Consider the following 16334-nt stretch of genomic DNA (forward strand, 5'->3'; position numbering starts at 1 on the left):
GTTTAAAGAATTATTTATTTTAATTTTATTTATTATTATTTTTTAAAATTTCCTCAACCAGGAAATCTGTCTCTACTCTAGTTCTCCATCTTTTACAGGAAACGTAGGGGGAAAGATGAACAAATTAAGGAAACTATCCATTTGGTAAAATGGAAAATTTGTATAAGTGCAGTTCCCTCTCCCTGAGCCAATAGTGAACAGTTCACAATGTAAGAAAAGTTCTCATTTTTACCTGAAGCCATTGTCAAAAATTTTATGAGAAACATGAGCATTTCTGCTTGCCTCTATGCAGCTCAATTTCTACTGCTAGTTTGAAGAACATGCCAAAATCCATATCTGAAAAGGGAGAAATAATAGTTTTCCTATTCCTGAAATGTGTGCATACCTCAAACTCAATTTTGACTGAGAGACAGAAACAGACTTATGAGCTTACAGTGAATTGACTTCATGAATGCAGCAGAATTTTTGGATTTTCAATTGCATGCTCAATTTCCTACTTTAAAAATATCCTAAAATTTATCAAGTATTAAGCCCTGCTGGGTTGTGACAAGATGTATGCACAGCAATGTCCATAAGAATGCCCAAGTTTTTTCCTTCTGGATATTCCTAATTAAATCTGGATGGTGCCTGCAAGTGGCTTGAATTGTTCTATATAAAAAGCACCATAAATACTAAATCTCTATGGGGTGAAAATGTGGAGTGCTAAAAAGGAAAAAAAGACTGATTGCAAATGGGGAAAATTGAAGATGTCCCTGGACTGATCAAGTAATTGGGGAATTTAAAGATTTCAGGTTTAATTTTTCCATTTTGTCTAGAATTCAGTTTTTTTCTTGATCTCTACAATTTAACAGTTCTTAAAACTTCAGGATGTAAGGGAGCAGATGGTATAATGGTTATGTCACTGTACTCCCATGCAGTAGACCACAGTTTGAGTCCTGGACCCATGACTTAAAACTCATGTCTTGACCTCAGCAATTAATATAATCTTCCTGAGATCTAACTTCCACATTTATAGAATAGATTTAATACTCATACCCCCCAACATCATAGGGTTATAAAGATGATTAAATGGGTTAAGGGACATAAGTACATGAGAGCACATGTGCATGTGTGCCCAAAATCCCAAAAAGAGAATGGAGGAGAAGGGATTGCAGTGTGACCATCCTCCCAGGGGTGATTTCTTGTTTTCTGTCTCTCTGTCTCTCCAGTGAGTACACCTGCCCTATAGTAAAAATATTTCTCTTAAAACAAAACAACAACAAACCCTTCAGAATGTGTCAGAATTACCTGGGATACTTGAGTTAAAAAGTGCAGATTGTCAGGACTCTCACCATGTCATCTGAATCCAGAAATCCTGGGAATCTGTTTTTCACTAAAAGCTTAAGAAATGATGGTAGTAGTACAGGTGAGCATGATAAATAGCCATGCACAATTCCCCAATAATAACCTGAAACCCTATAGTAAAAAGTACAAAAGATACCTAGTGCACAATTACCACACTATCTTGCTAGATGCTCTCATGGCATAACGCCAAGTACTTCCCAGCATTCTTCTCTCTTGAAGTTGGAGTGCAGACCCTACTAGACAGCATGAATTCCAGGAATGAGCAGGATTTTAGCCCTAGACATTGGTGTACAGAGAGCTGAGTAGACAACCTCCACCTTCCTCTTAGCTTTTGTAGCTGCAGACTCTTCCCCATCCTTTAAGATTTGGACAGAGCTAAGTGCCCCTTGTAAGTACTTCCAGTGTTCTCCTCCATTCCTGTGTTTCACTTGCATTCTATTAAATTGCTAAACCTGAGAATCAGCCTAGGGAAAACAATAGAAAAGATCTCAGACATAATAGAATATTTATTTCCTAACTGCTGCTAGCAACAGCAAGTTGTCAGGCAAGGATCTCTTCTACATAGTAAATGACCATATATTAAAAGTGTTTTAATATATTTTTCAATTTTTATGCCAAATGCTGGTGTGAATATAATTTGTCTTCTGTATGGTAATGTATAAGTCTGTGATTGAAGCAGAGTCCAAAAAGAGTAAAATTTTGTGCATTCGTGTATGTTCTAAATTGTATCATCAAATGGATAACAGTAAGTCCTTATAGCTATTTATTATTTACGATGTACCAGGCACAGTTTTTAGAAGTTTTTTTTATGTTATCTCATTTAATCCACATAGCACTCTACAAAATAGCTATTATTATCCCTGTTTTGAGGAAACTGAAGTTTAGAGAAATCGAAAAACTTGGCCAAAGTCACATAGCTGGTAAGGCATTTGAATCTTGGAGGTAATGGGTCAGAGGCTCAAATTCTTGACCACTATCACACAATGAAATGTTGATTCTTATCATAAACTCTCCTTTCAGGTATACATAGAACAGAAATATGAGTATGTATACATGCACATTCATATATGTTTATACATATATATGTATATATGCATAATTTTTGCATAAATTTGTCTTATCATAGTTTTCTGATTGAACATTCTGACTGCTATGTAGATTCATTGTTAACAATTTTTTTAAGTTTATTATTTTCCCTATGAGTGAAAATGAGAGAGAGAGACAGACGCACAGAGACAAGCTCCTCTAACAGGGTCTTGATACTGCAGTTTATATACATATATATGTATATATGCATAATTTTTGCATAAATTTGTCTTATCATAGTTTTCTGATTGAACATTCTGACTGCTATGTAGATTCATTGTTAACAATTTTTTTAAGTTTATTATTTTCCCTATGAGTGAAAATGAGAGAGAGAGACAGACGCACAGAGACAAGCTCCTCTAACAGGGTCTTGATACTGCAGTTTCCCCCCAGCCTCAGCCAGCCTCAGATCCTGGGCCTACACATGCCCAGCATACTCAGGGATGTCTCTGTATGCAAACTAAGGACTTTCCCCTGTGGGTCAGCCTCGTGGTGTGTCAGGTTTCAGCACTGCATCACCATCTGGATCCTGGTGTTAGCAATTCTTCACCTCTAGGACAAATTGTGGGCCAGTAAGCAGCATAGTGGTTAAGGTGCTGGACTCCCACATGCTCTACCACAGTTTGAGTCCCAGACCTGGTGGCTTGCTTTCTCACTTATCCCTCTTTGGTCAAATTAAAAATAATAATAATAATAATATTAGGTTAGGAACAGCAGATGGCATAATGGTTACATTACTGGGCTCCCACATAGTTGAAGGCAGTTTGAGTCCTGGACCCAGCGACTTAAAACTCACACTGGGTGTGTGTGTGCCCAGAGTCCCTGGAGGAGAATGGAGGAGAGGAGATTGCAGTGTGACAGTCCTCCCTGGGCAGTGATTTCTTGCTTCCTGTCTCTCTGTGTCTCTCTGGCCAGTTCACATACCCTATAGCAAAAATGTCTCTCTCTCAAATAATTATATTAGGTTGTCGAGAAAGTCATGACATATTTTTCTATTTCTTCCTAAATAATTCTTTAAAAGGAGCAAAGAAAATAAAAAGAAACTGGACAAATTCTAGCCAGAAAAAAGCTGTGGAAGTAAATGTTCCAGTTACGCCTAAGGCATTTCCCATTTTCCTGCCTGGGCTGATTCTCTGCTTTATCAATTTTTAAAGAAAGTATTCTTGAACCAGTGCTAGAGTTACAGTTACCATGGAGTTTGGAGATAACAGACCTTCATTCAAATCTTAACTCCCTCCCCTTGTACCTGGAAAACTAACTTAAGTATGCCCCATCTCAAGTTTCTCATGAGTAAAAATGGGAAGTGTGAGCTCTGATGAATCTTCTAAGATTGTGAAAGAACTAAGCCATATTTTTGGTTTTCTATTTTCAGTTGTATTTAATATGGTTTTAGGGATTTGAAGTATGGGTTTCCTTTAATGCAAAATGTGTTCTGTTGCTTGTGTCTTTTTCAAAATGTCTTCAATATTCTTAAGAAAAGGAGATACTTGGGTCAGCTGGTTTTGTAATAGATAAGTCAACTGAGTCCACCAACATGGCTGCCTATGTGGTTCAAGTCTCAGACTGGGCAGCTTGAAAAACATGCCAGGAACATGCATGGGCATGTGTGTGTGTGTATGTGTGTGTGTATACCCAAATTCATAAAGGAGGGAGAAACAGACGAGAAGGAATAGTGGTGTGACATTTCTCCATGGGGAGTGCTTGCTTGCTTACTTTCTTTCTTTTTTTTTTTTTTTAAAGGTTTTTGTGATAGGGTGTGTGCCCTCACCAAAAAAAGTAAAAGAGATACTTATATGACAAGACTTTCAAAAAGCTCATGGAAAAATAGAATGAAAGAATGAATTTACAGTTGGCATGGAGACCTAGTGATTAAGGAAGCTCTATCCCCCACAGCTGACCTTGTAGTTTGAAACTCAGCTCCAGTGGCTTGAAAAACACACCAGGTGTGTGTGTGTGTGTGTGTGTGTTCATATGTCTACCTAAAATGCCCACAGAATGCAGACAGAACTGGAGGAGAGGAGATTGTGCCTTGACCATATCTTATTGGAGAGTACTTTCTCCCTCTCTCTGCCTCTCTGTCTCTCTCTAGTGAGCACACATGCTCTCTGGCAACTAAAAAGAAAATAAAATACAAAACAGTTTGAATATATTTGTGTACCAAGAAAAATTTGAAATTCATGCATCATAGCCTTTTCATAACATGTATTTTCTATAAACTTTTTGAAGACACCCCCCCCACCATATATATGACTTTATTTTCAGGCTTCAATATTTGCATTCCACCTTTATAACTCATGTCACATCTCATCACTTATTCAAATTTTATTCTTCTAAATTGACCCACTTTTTCATTTATGTAATTCTAAAAGGGAGCTTTACATTATCTAAAAACTCACTGGGTCAATTTTTTTATCATATTAAGATAGATAAAATGGGAAATAAAGGCATTTGATAGAAATGGCTACTCAAACTATAACAGCTCATATGCCAGTTGTGGTACATGTACACCCTTTGGGGAAATGCAGACATAAGGTTTCAACCAGAAAAAGCCCTCCATTAGATCTCCCCTAACTAAAGTCCCTGCCATGAAAAGGGATCTTGCTTGCTAACTAGCATTTACTGTTGCCCTCTGCAGTCCAGTGCATGTAGGTCGCACATACAGCTCTGATGCATAGCATTACACATGCACAAGCAGCAATATTTGGTTATTGCCAAGTGCCGAGGCAAAGTGAGTTCTTGGTAAAACTACACAAAAGGTCAAGTATGTAACTTTAGCATCATGCTATCTCTTCTTTCTCTATTTTTCTACCTTTAAAAATTGTAGCATCCTATGTGTTTCATTTACCCACCCCTCAATGAATGCCCCATTACGGCTTGTCCTTTCGAAGCAGAAATCCTATCGGGTTCTCTTCCATCTATATTCATTGCCTATGTTCTGTCTCAAAACCTCAGAACAGGGACCAGCAGTTAGCGTAATGACTATGTCGCTGGACTCCCACATAGTCGACCATGGTTCGAGTCCCGAACCCGGTGGCTTAAACTCACGCTGGGTGCATGTGCATGCATGCCCAAGATCCTGTGAGGAGAATGGAGGAGAAGGGATTGCTGTGTGGCCATCCCCCCTGAGAGGTGATTTCTCGCTTTCTGTCTCGCTGTCTTTGTCTGGCAAGCGCACGCACCCTATAGCCAAAACCTCTCCAAAACAACAACAACAAAAGAAACCTCAACATAGCTTTCCTGGATAATATCCTCTCAGATATATATCTGGTAACTTTCAATCTAATATGCTGACTCTCAATAACTTTTCTAATTGAAAATAATTTGGCCAAATTTCTTAGTCGCTGCTAGAGAAGACTTTGAATTTTAATGGGAGAATAGCATTGTGTCATTTTTTATTCTGTAAAGATGAGTAGCTGAGAGAGAATTTGAATTCTCTTATAGAGTAGATTTTTCCTTGGGTAGAAGACATATCAACATTTTTTCCAAATTGTACCAGGTAGCCTAGAAATTCTAGCTCTTTTGGCACTTAATTTTCATTAACCTTTCCATGAAAAAAAGTGAAAAAAAGCAACAAGCAAAATTTTTCCTTAAATACTTTTTTAAAGTTATCAGAAGGTATGTTCACGTACCAGAGACAAAGAGAAAGAGAAAGAAAACACATCTCACCCTGTGAGGTGTGGTCATACCACAATCCCTTCCCCTTCATTTCTCTATCCTGTTGAGATTTAGGGCTCCCACCCACATGCACTCACTAGGGCCAAGAATCAAATCACATGGTCCACCTAGTGGGATTCGGACTCCTTAACTATTGATACTAGGCCATGGGATCACCCATTTCCTTAAATATAATACTTTCAAGTATTCATTAGAGTTCTCATTTTTGGTAAAGTTTTTTTTTTTTTTTTTTTTGTATTTTCGTTTTAGAGAGTTTTTCGTTATAGGGTGTGTGTACCCACTAGAGAGACAGAGAGAAAGAAAGTGAGAAATCACCCTCCAGGGGGCACAGCCACACTGCAATCCCTTCTCCTCCATTCTCCTCTTGGGATTTTTAGGCACAGAAGCATATGTGCCTGGTGTGAGTTTTAAGCCACTGGTTCCAGGACTCTAACACTGTTGACTATGTGGTAATCCAGCGATGTAACCATTATGCCACCTTCTGGTCCCTATTTTTGGTAAGTTTTACAGATTCAAAGCAGAATTAAAGTACATAGAAGTAAAAAGCAAGTGTCTGGCCAGACTCTTTTTCCTCCTACCTGTGACTTGTATCCAGTTGAGAAGCATCTATGAATTTGTAGAGGCAAATTTAGATGAAGCTAATGGAGCTGAACTAAGCTGCAGGACCCCTCCCTTGCATGAGTTCTGGGAGGCATCCTGCAATGTGTTCACAATGTGTTCATCACTATGTGTTTTCATACAATTTGCAAAAACTTAAGTTGAATAGAACTACTGTTGCTCACCCATGGCTCGCCCTTCCATCACATGTTCTCTCTTGTTGAATGGTTTTGGTATGTTCATGATTGAGTGTGCAATATGCTAAAGGAGATTAACCTGGGAGTACACTTAGTTTGAGTTAATGTGGCTCAAAGTCACTTTTATGTTTCTCATTAATTTATGAAGTTATGGCCAGTCATCTTGGTTTAGGAGCAACTTCCATGGTATTCCTACTGCTTAAAAAAAAAAAAAAGGTGTAGGATCATAATTTTGTCAGAATATTAATAATTTTTTTCCTTAGACTTATTGAGGATTGTGTCATTTGTCAGCTTTTTAAAAATTTGCAATTGGTGGGCCACCTGGTGGCATGGAGGTTAAGGTTAAGGTTAAATCTGGATCCCATATGACAAAATTTATGGTTCGAGTCCCAGACCTGGCAACCTAAGAATCATGTTGGGCATGTGTGCATACATGCCTAGAGTCCCAAGGGGGAGAATGGAGGAGAAAGGATTGCAGTGCGGTCATTCCCTCTGGGAACTGATTTCTCATTTTCCCTCTTTCTGTCTCTGTCTCTTGCTAGTGAGCGCATATGCCTATAGCAAACAAATAAACCAACAAAAAAGTAAATAAAATGTAGTCAGTTGTGATTTATTTTCTTATTCACAATAACATCCTTTCTTATGTCTACTTTTTTATTGGTAATTTTTTTTTTTTTTTACTTATTGAGAAATCTCAAATTATACAAGCTTCAAGTCCTACAGTTCTACTGTTGGGCACCAGCTACAATTAGTACAGCTGAGACCATATCAGCAGGCTCTGTCCCTTATAAGGTACATTTTTCTATTGTTTTGGGGGTTCAGAAATTACATTTTTAGAATATGAATTGCTTAGTTACTTTGCTGGAAATTAATTACTGGAAATGCCCATGCTATTCGCAACTTCTGCTATCACTTACTTCAGAACGAAAGTGTCCCACAGTGATGGCTGTTTTCTGTTTTTTTCCCAAAAAATTTTTCATTGTGGTTTATGCCTTCATCCTTAGGGCACTCCTCTTAAACTAGTCCCCATGATGTTCACTCTCTATCTTCTCTGTCTTGGAACAATTTCCCAAAGATTTAATTAGCTCTTACATTAGTGAAGCAGTTCCTTGTTCGGGTGCTTCTGTTTGTAAACAGGAAAGTGTTTTATATTTGGCTGCCTGGAGAATTTGCTACTCAAAATCCATTTCCTCATCAGGTCTATTACTTCTCAAGTCCAGATTTATGCATACTTATATTTTCATGCATAGGGTACCTTACCTCAGGGTCTCAGTTTATATATATGGCAGTTTCCACTTCAATATTGAATTCATCGTTGGAAAAAAGACCCAAAAGACTTTCCACATTTCATCTCCAGCTTTCATTACTTTGTGGATTCTGTATTTCAAGCATCCTTAAATAAAGTGATGAATTTTATTTCCAAACTTTCAAAATGGTGCCAATGCAGTTATTAAGTACATATTTTACCAATTACTAATCAGTGTTTGTTCACATTTCACACTGTCAGTGCTATACTGTTATCTTTTTAAATACAGAATGGGTGTTTTATTTTATTGTCCAGAATCATTTGTTTTTCTTCATGTCTCTTATAATGTTTCTATCTCTTATCCATTCCAGTGGTTATAAACGATCACCAGAGTGGATATAATCCAACAATTTTTTATATGCTTCTGAAATAAAACTCAATAAGTCTGTTTTTAATGAAAAGAAATTGTTTAGTTTAGCTCAAGCTTAACCTGGACTTTCTTTTCATGTAAAAATTATTTTTGAAAATAGGTTTAAAACACATTTATCTATTTTATTGTATTATCATAACATATTTGACCTTATTTAATTAAATCTTATTTAGTGTTCATAGATTCTATTGTGCCTGGGGTCATTATTCTGATCAATTTTTATTGAATAAAATTTACAGAAACTATAACTGTCAGTGGGACAGGGTCCATGATAAAGTAACTCCAGAACTGACTTAAAAAAAAGAAAACACATTCCTCTCTTAGCTTTTATTTCCCTACTGAATTACATAGATTTTAAAATATAATACTATGGGAACCAGAAGGTAGTGTAATGGTTACATCGCTGGACTCCAGTGTAGTTTACAACAGTTCGAGTCCCAGACCCAGCAGCTTAAAAACTCACACCGGGCAGTGTGCGTGTATGCCGAAAACCCTGAGAGGAGAATGGGAGAGCAGAGATTGTGTTGTGACCATCCTGCCTGGGGAGTTAATTTCTTGCTTTCTGTCTCTCTGGCAAGTGTACACATCCTATAGAAAAAATCTCTTTTTTAAAAAAATAATAATACTATGAAATATTAAAGGGTCTCAGAACTCTTGTTTCTATGTACCCGTTTTCAATATGCCAGATTTGCTGTCTAAATTCATTCTATCATAACACACCGGTCATAAGAGGATAAAGTATCTAGAAATGTTCTGGTTGATCTTCAGCAGGCTGGGTCTGATGCTTGTGCTTTTAGCTTGTAAGCTGTACTACCCAAATGCAACAGCTATAAAATAATGAATACAGCATGGTATGTTTTGGTGACCCTTTCTTGTTTATAAACCACATTTACATCAAGTGTTTGATTTTATTTTCACAGTGACTTATCTTCATACAGAAGAAAAAGCTGATTCTTCAGGAAGTTGGTTGCTACTGGGGCTAATAATTCCCACAGGTAAATTTATGTATTGTTTAGATATGGTACTTTGTACAGAATTCAAAGTTATAAAAAGGTACATGGTGGAAAGTGAGTCTGTCTCCTGTCCTTCCTTCATCCAGTTTATTTTCCTCAGAGAAAACTGTTATTGCTGAGGTCTTGTGTAGCCTTCCAAACATGGGGTAGATGTCTCCAGCTTGCCTTCCATAAGAGTTGGCGATCTATAGCCCCCAGGCCAAATTGTGTCTGTTGTCTGTTTTGTAAGTAAAGTTTTATTGGAATACAACTGCACACAGTCTTTCATGTACTATCTGTGATTGCTTTTGAGCTACAACAGAGTTAAGTATTTCCAGCAGAAACCATCTCACCTACAAATTTACAATATTTGTTGTTTGTCCTTTTACCTCTCCCAAAAAACTTGCCCAAACCCAGCCTATACAATCAAATATATATTTTATATATGTGTGTGTGTGTGTGTGTGTGTGTGCGTGTGTAGTCTTCAAAAAGTTCATGAAAAATACATTATGAAAAAGCCAGAGGAACCAGCAGTTAGCGTAATGGCTATGTCGCTGGACTCCCACGTAGTCGACCACAGTTCATGTCCCGGACCTGGTGGCTTAAAACTCATGCCGGGCGCGTGTGCATGCGTGCCCACCCAAGATCCTGAGAGGAGAATGGAGGAGAAGGGATTGCGACATGACCATCCCCTCTGGGGGTGATTTCTCGCTTTCTTTCTCTATGTCTCTTTCTGTCTGTCTGGCGAGCACACGCTCCCTATAGCATAAAAAACTTATCCCAAAAAATAAAAAATAAAAACAAAAAGTCAGGCATTTTAATTTTTTGCATCAAAATAAACTTGCTCTTTAGTTCCATTTTTTATAAAGTTTTAGGAGTCTCTATGGGTGTGTATTCATTTTTTTCACCTCTTATATTAAACTAAATAGTTTCTATACTTTTTAATTAAAAATATTTTGGCAGTCATATCAAATCTATAAATATAAACCTTTATTCTCTGCAACTCCTTCATTTACTATGTCCTATGCACTTTATATTATTGTTTTAATTTTCATATGATCTTAATTTTATAAATGTGAATAATGAAACTCAGAATTAAGTGACTTCTAGTTAACTCCCAAATAATAGGGGTAAGTAAGGGTTTTGAACCCATATGCCTCTTATACCAAGGCTTGAGTGCTAGTAGTGGGCAACCTCTGTTCTGTTTGTTGAATAGTGACTGGATTAGAGAATAATGTTTATTTTGATTTATGAACATTACACTTGTCTATGTAAAGGTGAATGTGTCTTGTAAGAAGACTATGGACTTGCTTTGTCAGGAAGGTGGCTGAATCATGAACACTATGCATTTTTAACACATTCAGTAGAGTTTAGCCTTTTCAGCATTGACCTCTGAGTTAGTAGCCCTCACACTGTTGGTTATGATTCTCTGTAGACTCCATCAAAAGGTCTGCAGGTGTTCACAAACTCTTCTGCCCACCAAGAGTGAATAATGGTGTATATATGAACATTTTTGTGATAATAGTGTGATACCAATTAAAACTTCCCAGATGGTCAAATTCTTATTTTATATATGGTTGCAATGACCTTTGGAAATTTCTTAAATTTTCCACAAAATATGTGTACAGACATATTGTTCCACAGTAGGTCCAACCCAATCAGTGAGCTTTCTTCCTGTGCTGTTTTATTGGTTGAAGACTAGATGAAGATGATGACAGTTATCTAGGAAACACATTGTATATAAGTATTTAACCTTATTAACTGGAATCACTTTCATTTAGCAAGATACTCAACTCTAGTAGAAACTATTTGGAGATGAAACAGATCAAGAAAAGAACATCTTTATTTTTTCAATCTTATAATTATTTTAGGACATGAGTTACTGAGTGGGAAGAGTGAAAAGAATTGCAAATTCTAGCTACATTATTTTTTTCCTTTCTCACACTTTCAGTTCTCCAACTTGTCTAAGTCAAATGTATATGATTCCACCCTCCTGACAACCCTCAGTTAGACTTATCTCTATTTGAAAATTTTACCATTATGTTTTTGCAGCCAGTAAGTATGAAAGGTTTACTAAATTTTAGAGCTTCAAGAAAATATGGTTTCTCAGGCTGAATGCTACTGCCATGGATTGTTTCAAATGGCTTGATTTTTTTTCAGAGGAATTGCGTTCATTTTCTAGTTTTTCTCAAACCAGACAGACTGAGTTCTCTATAAGGTATAAATAAAACACAAGACATCAAAATTCCTGAAACCTTTACCTAGTTCCCAGGGAGTACAGCAGTCTTAAAATAATATATAAATGGAGACCAGCAGATGGCGAAATGGCTATGTCGCTGGACTTCAATGTTGTCGACCACAGTTCGAGTTCCAGACCTGGTGGCTTAAACTTATACTGGCAGGTGTGCATGTATGCCCAAGATCCTGAGAGAAGAATGGAGGAGAAGGGATTGCGGCGTGACCATCCCCCCTGGGGTGTGATTTCTCGCTTTCTGTCTGTCTTTCTGGTGAATGCACACGCCATATAGCAAATAATAATAATAATATAAAAGTGAAAATATTTAAAAGTTATGTGGTGGGCATGGTGGTTCCCGCCCTGTGGTAAAAGTTATGTGGTGTGCCCTTGTTCTCCTCCCTTCTCTTGTCTGCTGGTGCTGCTCTGCTCTTTCCAGCCTCTGGCAAGCAGTCTTCCTGAGACAGAGCACCATGCCTTCAATTAAGTTGCAGATTTCTGTTGGAGAGCTATTTGAAATAGATATGGAAATTGCCAGTCTGTGACTATCAAGACCATGTTGGAAGATTTAGGAATGGATGATGAAGGAGACAGACCTGGCGGCTTGCCTTCTCACTTTCCCTTTCTTGCTCTCTCTGTCTCTCTCTGGTCAAATTAAAATTAGTAGATAAATAAATAAATAAATGTTAAATGAAATAATTCTTAAAAAAGAATGGGGAGAAGTTTCTGCTGTAGGGCGCATGCCCTCATCGGAAAGAGAAACAGAAAGCGAGAAGTCACCCTCTGGGAGGATGGCCATTCTGCAATCTCTCCTCTTCCATTGTCTTCTCAGGATCTTGGGCACACATGCACATGCACCCAGTGTGATTTTAAGCCGCCAGGTCTGGGACTCAAATCACAGTTGACTACGTGGGAGTCCAGCAACGTAACCATTACACCATCTGCTGGTCCTAAAATCAGTAGATTTCTAATACTGATTGTACCTATCCTTTTGTTTGTTTGTTTAGAATTATTTTATTGAACTTTATTTATTTATTTTAATTTGACCAGAGAGGGACAGAGAGAGAAAGAGAAGGGGAAAGTGAGAAAGCCAGGTCCAGGACTTCAGCCTCGGTCAGCCATGCAGGAGTTCAGCACTCTTAACCACCATGCCACCTGCCAGCCCCAGTACCTGTTCTTTTAATTCCTAACATTATTCAGAACTTCTCTTTATCTCAATTGTCTCATTAAAAAAGTTTATTTTATAATTATCTTCTAAGATCTAACTTTTGGCTTGTTGACACTTTCTACTGAATCTTCATTTTCTCTCTTTAATTTCTGCTCTTACCTTGACCAGTTCCATCCTTCTGTTGTTTTTGCTTTATTCTGTTACTCTTTTCCCAACAGTTTAGCTCGTAAATTTTCTCCACCGAGATAAAATTCATAAACCATAAAACTTACCATTTTAAAGTTTAGAATTAGGGACCAGCAGTAGCGTAATGGCTATGCTACTGGACTCCCATGTAGTCAACCTTGGTTCGAGTCCTGGACCCAGTGGCTTAAACTCACACCGGGCAGGTGTGCATGTATGCCCAAGATCCTGAGAGAAGAATGGAGGAGAAGGGATTGCGGCGTGACCATCCCCCCTGGGGTGTGATTTCTCGCTTTCTGTCTGTCTTTCTGGTGAATGCACACGCCATATAGCAAATAATAATAATAATATAAAAGTGAAAATATTTAAAAGTTATGTGGTGGGCATGGTGGTTCCCGCCCTGTGGTAAAAGTTATGTGGTGTGCCCTTGTTCTCCTCCCTTCTCTTGTCTGCTGGTGCTGCTCTGCTCTTTCCAGCCTCTGGCAAGCAGTCTTCCTGAGACAGAGCACCATGCCTTCAATTAAGTTGCAGATTTCTGTTGGAGAGCTATTTGAAATAGATATGGAAATTGCCAGTCTGTGACTATCAAGACCATGTTGGAAGATTTAGGAATGGATGATGAAGGAGACAATGACCCAGTTCCTCTACCAAATGTTAATGTAGCAATATTAAAAAGGCTCATTCAGTGGTATACCCACCACAAGACAAGGATGACCCTCCTCCTCCTAATGATGATGAGAAAAAAGAAAAGTGAACAGATGATATTCCTGTTTGTGACCAAGAATTTCTGTAGGTTGACCAAGGAACACTTTTTGAATTTATCCTGGCTGCAAACTACTTAGACATCAAAGGTTTGCTTGATGTTACATGCAAGACTGTTGCCAATATGATCAAGGGAAAAACTCCTTAGGAGATTCAGAAGACTTTTAAAATCAAAAATGACTTTACTGAAGAGGAGGAAGCCCAGGTACACAGAGAACCAGTGATGTGAAGAGAAGTGAAATCTTGTGCCTGACCCTGTAACACTAAGAATTGTTCCATATACTAGTTACACTGCTCTGTTTATAATTGTTATTAGACATACAGTAGACAAATGCAGCAGCAAATCAATTGTATTCACAGAATGTTGTCCGTCTTCCATGTGTAGTTTGAGTACAGATTACAAACCTATAGCCGAGTTTCTTCCAGAATGATTGAAAGTTTCTTTTTTCCTTTGCTCTGAATAAAACTGAACTGTGTGTTCCCTATAGAAAGTGGCATTTTGGGCTTTTCCTCTTCATGTAAAGCCATTTCTGCCTAGTTGATTGTCCGCTTATCTTTGGTGACTTTTTAAAAGTTGTCATTGTAAATAAAGTAACTTGGAAAAAGTTTTGTGAAATAGATTTAACAAAAAATTGTCTTTATACCTAAGTTGGAAACGAAAAGGGCCACTTGAATGTTCTGAGTGGGCTTATTAGGACGTATTTCAACCTCCTAGAGTTAAGAAGTACCAGTACCACTGGTAGTGATTAGCCTGTGTGTAGTAGGACTGCCTCATTTGGATTAGAGGAGTTTTTATGGTTTTAATCCTGTCAGCTTTGACTGTATTGTCTATAGACTTAGGTACTGCCTAGTTCGTGGTTGGTTGTTTTTTTCATTTAAAAAACAAAACAAAACAAAAACAAAAACAAAGAAAAACCCTGTAACTAAACAGTTTGTTGGAGTTTCAGTTAAAGACACTTATCACTTATCCTTCCTCCCCCAAAAAAGTTATAATGTGACTATTAATATCGTTTGGTACTTGAAATTCAAGAAAAATAAGCATCAAGACTCAATGTAATAGCATTCTAATGAAATTCTAGATAAAAATTTTCCACAATAAGGAGTGCTTGTAATGATTTGGTTTGATTACAATATTTTCTCTACAGCCGATGATTGAAGACTAGCATAAAATAATCTCTCTTGTCCACTAATACATGTGAGTAATCAGCTATATTTCATCATAATAAAAATAGGTTAACAAATGAGAGTGTTTGCAAGAGTTTCAAAACTCCCTTAGGCACATCTTTCCTAATCAAAATGAGCAGAGTTTGAGAAATCTGTTTGCTTTGCAAAAATAGTAATTTGCTTGTAAAGTACTTGAAATATCAATGGTGGATAAGTCCAAATTATCATAAAGTACGATTCTATCATAGTTTTCTTAGAAACAGGACTAGAAAAATGCCATTCTACTTTGCAATAGTACTAATTTAAAAAACATGGTACAGCTGGAAAAAATTGTTCAGTGTTTTATTGTAGTGCTTAGTCCATATTATAGAAGAAAAGAAAGTGTAAACAGGCGGCTATGTTACTGCTTTTTATTCTGCGTTAAATCTTTAGTTAGTGGTTTTTAAAAATCTGTAGTTCTGTCACATAAACATACAGAAAGCTTTATGTGCAAGCCACTTTGGTTTTGTTGTAGAACCTGAGAAAGAAAAGTAATACCCCAAAAGAAAAATACAGAATTATTTTTATAAAAATATATAATTCTTTATAAACTTTACTAAATCATGCAAGCTTTATCTACCGTGCTTTCAGCTGTGAATCATTTAAAACTTAGAAATTTCCTCAGTCAATGTTACAAAATTCACACTCAAAGTTGTAAGATTGAGAAGGTTATGATGATGTCTTCCACCACAATTCTGTTGGAATTTTATTTTTATTTAAATGATAGTCCTTTGAACACTGTCAGGAAACTTGGGTACCTGTTTTTTTTGTTTGTTTGTTTGTTTGTTTTGGAGAGGTTTTTACTATAGGGCACATGCACTCTCCAGAAAGACAGAGAGAGACATAGAGACAGGAAGCGAGAAATCACCCCCTAGTAGGGATGGCCATGCCTCAATCCCTTCTCCTCCATTCTCCTCTCGGGACCTTGGGCACGCACTCACATGCGCCTGGAGTGAGTTTAAGCCACCGGGTCCAGGACTCAAAACACGGTCGACTAAGTGGGAGTCCAGCAACATAGCCATTATGCTAACTGCTGGTCCCTTGGGTACCTGTTTTTGCTGCAAGTATAGCAGAAATAGTACGTACCAAATTTCCACACGCTCCTCCACATATCTCAGTCTTCCTTGTAGTGAAGCTACAGTCACACAGCTATTGCTAGCTAATGGATTATGCCCAGAAGAGACTAGGGAATTGGGAGCCAAATCAGTTAAGAAAATG

At 37.5% G+C, this 16334-nt stretch overlaps 1 long non-coding RNA gene and 1 pseudogene across 1 annotated transcript in view; both read left to right on the top strand.

Moving 5' to 3' along the window:
- Positions 1–16334, top strand: part of LOC106734700 (uncharacterized) — a 96819-nt gene that overhangs the window by 34969 nt on the left and 45516 nt on the right. The window contains exon 3 of the long non-coding RNA XR_001370239.1: positions 9496–9570. This is a non-coding gene — a long non-coding RNA (uncharacterized LOC106734700). The remainder of the gene's footprint in view (positions 1–9495; positions 9571–16334) is intronic.
- On the top strand, positions 12274–14152 carry LOC102501085 (S-phase kinase-associated protein 1-like; annotated as a pseudogene).

Source organism: Tupaia chinensis, unplaced genomic scaffold (assembly GCF_000334495.1).
Source record: "Tupaia chinensis unplaced genomic scaffold, TupChi_1.0 Scaffold000185_1, whole genome shotgun sequence".
NCBI lineage: Eukaryota > Metazoa > Chordata > Mammalia > Scandentia > Tupaiidae > Tupaia > Tupaia belangeri.